The following is a 5,424-nucleotide window of genomic DNA, read 5'->3' as shown; positions in this document are numbered from 1 at the left end:
GTGCCCCCCCGCCGCCGCCATCTTGGCACATCCGGCCTCAGTTCCGCCGCCGACCGCCGACGTGTCACGGCGCGCGCGCGATGACGTCACGGCGCGTGCAGGGCCGGCGCCGCGCGCTTGGCCGAGTTCTGTTTTCTCTGCCTTTCTTCCTTCCGCGTTCCTTTAAAGGCGAAAAGGGGGACGGCGGGACGCGGCGGGTTAAAGGCAAAAAAAGATAACAGAAAAAAAATAAAAACAACCAGGCGAAAGGCGGAAGCGGCTCTGACAGCGCCCGCCTCTCAATGCCGTGGCCTGGCGCAGGCGCAGTGCAGTTGCGGCCTCTGTAGGCCCTCGTTCGAGTCTCGCCATGGGACCGCGGGTTCGAATCCCGCCTCCGGTGGCTGCCGGCACGAGCGCTCGTCAGCTTTCCTTTTCCTTGCTGTGCTGCCCCAGCGCCCTTCTTCACGCTGGGGTTCCCTGTAGGCGGTTCTGGTGCTTCCCGGCTTCTTGAGGAAGCCTCCTCGCGGCATTCCCGTCTTCTCCATCAGGGGGTGCAATGGCGAAGATGGCCGCCAGGGCGGGACAGAGCACCGCGCTCCTGCCTCAGCCCGGCGGGCGGGAGGCTGCTGCTCCTTCGCGTCTCCGAAGTCCCGGCCTCTCAGGGCTGGTTTGTGAGGGAGATTCATCGCGTGGTTTTCGTCACGTAGGGAGCGCAGAAGTTGGCAGGTGCCGCAGCTCGGTGTGCGCACATCGATCCCTCCGCGATGCATTCAGGCGGTAACGTAATATCAAACAGCTCTGCAGGTCTGAAGATGCCGCTCCGTCCTGCTCTGTGTTCTAGGGGCTGTCCCACGGGAACGCAGAGCTTTTAGGGAGGCTCGTTGTTCTGACGGAGAGCAGAGTCTCCCATCTGCCAGAGTTTGCACGCAGCAGCGGCCACTCTTCTGTGCTGTCGCAGAACAACAGGAGGGGAAAACACGACTGACCTAAACAAACATCTTAATCAGGGGTCATTATCAGTGCAGGAGGTGTTCCAGCACGCCTGGTCATTAAGGCAGGGTAATATCCTCAAAGCAGCACTTTGATGCTGCTGTGGGAACCAGAGGAGCGCTGGCTGCAGTGCCTTTCATCTCCCTCTTTTGTAGGGAGTTCCATAAAGCAGCTCGTCAAACACCACTTCCCTCCATGGGCACGGAGGGCAGATAAAGCTCTGCTGTCCCCTTGATATTTTCTCCAACAGGTGTAATCTGAGGAAACGTGATTCTAATTAGTCTGATAGGCTGTTAAAACATACATATGCATGCCGTAAATAGCACCGACAGCTCATTCTGCAGCTACGTATTTATATATCTAACCCTCTTAAGCTCACACACTCACAGTTCCAACACCAACGATGGCATCTCACCTTTGCTTTTCTCCTGTTAATTATGTGGTTGTAAAGAATTGTCACATTGAGGTGCCCAATCCCTTGGGAAGCTTTCTGATCTGCTTTACTCCGTCCATGTTAACTGATGTGTCATTCCAGAGAGGCTACACCTGTGATGAGTTTGGCTCTTTCTTGCATTCTTGAGGGGGTGACTGGAGCTGCAATTCAGCAATCAGGGCTCAAGCAGCTGTTAGCAACCTCCTGAGCAAACACCGACAGACAGCCCAGAGGCAAACACAATACAGAGTAGCGATTTCTAAATGTCTAATTGAGTAGGAATAATGAAAACAAAAGATAATTAAAAAACCCTGCCCTCCAGCACGTAAACAAATAGTTCAGATGCACCGATTCCTCATAGTACCAACTTGCATACCATCGGGACAGCTTGGAGGTGATCTTTTTTACTGAGACGCTTCTGAACTCTTCTATAGTGTGGAATGTGATCATAGAATCGTAGAATGGCCTGGGATGAAAAGGACTTCAAAGATCATCTCGTTTCAACTCCCCCCAGGCAGGGTCACCAACCACCAGACCAGGCTGTGCAGAGCCACATCCAGCCTGGATCTTAGTGCTTCTCAGCCTTTTCCATCTGGAATCCTAAAGCAACTATGCCTGCCACGACCCACCCATCCCCTGGCACTTTCTGTTGGCAAAAGGGCTTGAAATTCAGCTCCCAGCATCTGTGGTGGTGAGAGGATTTGGGGCTGTGGTTGGACAACACGAGTTGGGTGGAGGGAGCTGGAGGAAGGCAAAGCCTTCTGCACAGAGTCTGTGGGAAAGTGTGGAGGGAGAGACGCTTTCTCTGTTGAAAGCCTTCTGTGACTTTTAATTTGTATTAATTTATGGCCAGTTTATTAGTATGTATTCACACACCAGTTCTTTTCATTTTGGGGGTGCTGTGGGACAAATAGCTACGTTCCAATGGGCACAGTGGTGAAGAGTTGATGGTTGGACCTGATCTTATCAGTCTTTTCCAACCTTAATGATTCCCTGATTTTGCCCTTCCTCAGCATTCAGCCTTATTCCACGCTGTATTCCTGATGTACCCTCATGGATCTGGGTGAAATTGCAGGCTTTGTGCACCCCAGCTTCTGAAACTGAGCTACATGTTTAGTTGTCACTTACAGTGTCGTGTTTTACAAATCCTCACAGCCCTTTTTGTACCTGTTCAGGCCAAATTCCTGCCTTGACCACAAGTGGACTGGAGTGTTACACGCTAGGCCAGAAAGGAGCAGGAAAAAGTCTTGCTAGTGGCTCCCATTGGCACAGATGTGCTCCAGACCCCAAGGCATGCCATGCTTATGGCCACAGGCACGAGCTGTGGGGTGGCTACGTGTGGGAGAAGCCAGGAGGGATGGGCTGCATGGGAACAGGGCTGGGTGCTCCCAGACGTGATTCATGGACAGCACATGCGTAAGTGATGGTGAAGGCTGACAAATTCCCTCCCTTCAATCCAAGATTCAGTGGTGCTGGATCACGTACGATGTGATGTGGGGTGTCTGAGACCAGCAAAAAAACCAAGAGGATGGCTCACTTAAGCTTGCACTGAGCGATAAGGACGGATGCTGGCGGCACGAGCACTTGCTACAGCAGCTGTGCAGCTTCTGGAGTCTGGCAGAGTGCAAAAAGTGCATTGCTGCAGCTGCTGACCGGACGTATAGCAATGTCTGAGGGCCGGGCACCCGAGACGTGCACACACATGCCAGCTCCATGCCTGAATGGAAAATAGCAGCATTCCAGGAGGTACTGGGCTTATCTACTGCAGGGAGGAGGTCCAGAGCGTGGCTATTTATATCAGCGTATTTAGGAGTGCGCAGTTGCATTTCGAATGCGGAGTCCCTGTGGGAAGAGAAAGAATTGAAATAAATTACCTTACAGATCCGAGTTCAGCGAATGTCACTGCATGGTGGGTGCAGGGCATGGAGCTCTGTGGACCTCGGCAGCGCCTTCAGATGCCTTTCTGTCTGTATCCGTGTAAGAGACCACATCTGAGGGCCAGAGCTGCCATTTGCTTAGCAGCGTATGAAGCAGGAAGCACTGCACATAATTCTTGTCACCACCTGTGGAGGGCTGCTTCTACAGACCCCAAATAATTAAAAGCATGCAGCTGTGCTTTACCCTTGGCTGCCTCCTCAGCCACGATTGTTCTCCTAGAAATCTGCTAGTGATAGATTGGAATGCACATGGGAGATTGCAAAGCACATTTTCCCCCTCCTGGGTTCCATCCTGCCAGCAGAGGCAGCACAGGAGGCTGCGACACCCGGAGCACAGGAGGACAGCAGGAGGCTGAGTGCACTGCTCACACCTGGGGGTTTTGATAAGGAGAAAGCATCACTGACCAGAGGACAGCCCTGCAGCATGGAAAGCCAAGTGGGCATCCAGCCCAGATTGCAGTCAATCCACAACAAAAGCACCAAGTTCCAGTTTTAGTAAAATCTAGATGCCCAGAAGCATCATTTATTGCAAATCAGTTAACCAAAAAAAATACATCATTTTTGCAAACTACAACTTTGCATGTAGATAACTTTATTACAGAAGATATCTTTTCTTAAACTACACTCTAGTTTATAAAACATAGGAAGATTCAACACCACGTGATGTTTTTATCACTCATTTTAGGGATGTCACAACAACAACGGCCTGAAATGTTCACTAAGATGAGTGCTCAAAGCTCTGTGCTTTGAGAAATCCATTTTATTTGGTGTCCTATTAGAAAGGAATGAGGAAGAAGAACCTTTTTCTTAGGCTCTGTGGATTAGCTGCGCTCTATCTGCCTGTCCCATAGCTCTAGTCACAGGGCTTTGCACCCGAGCGAGTGAGATCCCAACACCTCTACAAGGTGATATAGTTCTGATATATTTAAGACTTGCTCATTTAGATTTTTGAAACAAAATCCACCTTCTTTTTAAAAACAAAACAACAACAAAAAAAATACGTATTTACAAACATTAAATCTGCCACAGGCTTATACTATATTTTACACAGGATACACAGAACGAGTGAACATCAATACAAAAAAAGATGCAGCACTCCAGACTCCCAGGAACAAAACGTCAGCGGCTCCGAGCGCAGCCAGGCTGTGCTGCCCCAGCTCAGCCCAGTGGCTGCAGGGCTTCCTCACCCCTCGGGCTGTCTGCCTTCAGACATTCCCTCTACCATAGGCAGCCATCCTTAAAATAAGGATGTGGTTTACAAGTTTACATCGGCGTTTCTTCTTTTTTTTTTTGTTCAACAGTTACTCAAATGCAAACACAAAACAAAAACAACCAGCAACTAAAACAAGAGGAAAGGTATTCAAAGCAAAAGTTCAGTCTCCTTTGTGTATGAGCTCCACAGCTGTGGGTTTGGTGCATACCCCTCCTTATGGGTTTGCCCTCTCAGGAAGTTTGGCAGATGCTCTTCTTGGGCTGTAGGGTGGCTGTTGGTTTGTTTTATCTCAGAACCTGTCCTTACAGGTCTATAAACGTGATTTATTTTTTTTTTTAAATCATAAAAATCATTTAAATATATATTTATATATATATAAAAACGAGAGAGAACAAAAATTCCTATTATCGAGGCAAATATACAACTCTATAATACTGAAATTTAAACAAGGACCGGTACCATAAAATGTCCTCTCAGATAGAACAGCAAAGGAAACATTTTAAAGTACATTTCAAGAACCCACCCATACTGAATTTATTTCCCTATGGAGTGGCATTTTTAGTCAATTTTTTTCTTCCTCTTTTCTTTCTCACATCTCTTTCCGAATTGAAAGAGAAAAAAAATAAATTAATGGCATTGCAGAATCCTGAATGGTCGCTTATAGCTTTACATAAACATCTCCTCCCAAATCAGCACAACGAACCCCCGAACAAAAGAGAATGTCCCATAAAAACCTCATCTTTACGATTCCTCGAAACACAACTGGTGTCTCACATTGAGTTCTTAACAATAGAACATATAAATAAAAAAAGGCAGTGTTCTCGTGTAAAATAAAAAGTACATAAATAAATACTAAAAAAAAAAAAAAAAAA

Source organism: Centrocercus urophasianus, unplaced genomic scaffold, assembly GCF_019232065.1.
Source record: "Centrocercus urophasianus isolate 14NV4802_14NV808 unplaced genomic scaffold, USGS_Curo_1.0 seq_34, whole genome shotgun sequence".
NCBI lineage: Eukaryota > Metazoa > Chordata > Aves > Galliformes > Phasianidae > Centrocercus > Centrocercus urophasianus.
Note: the sequence above shows the minus strand (reverse complement) of the source record.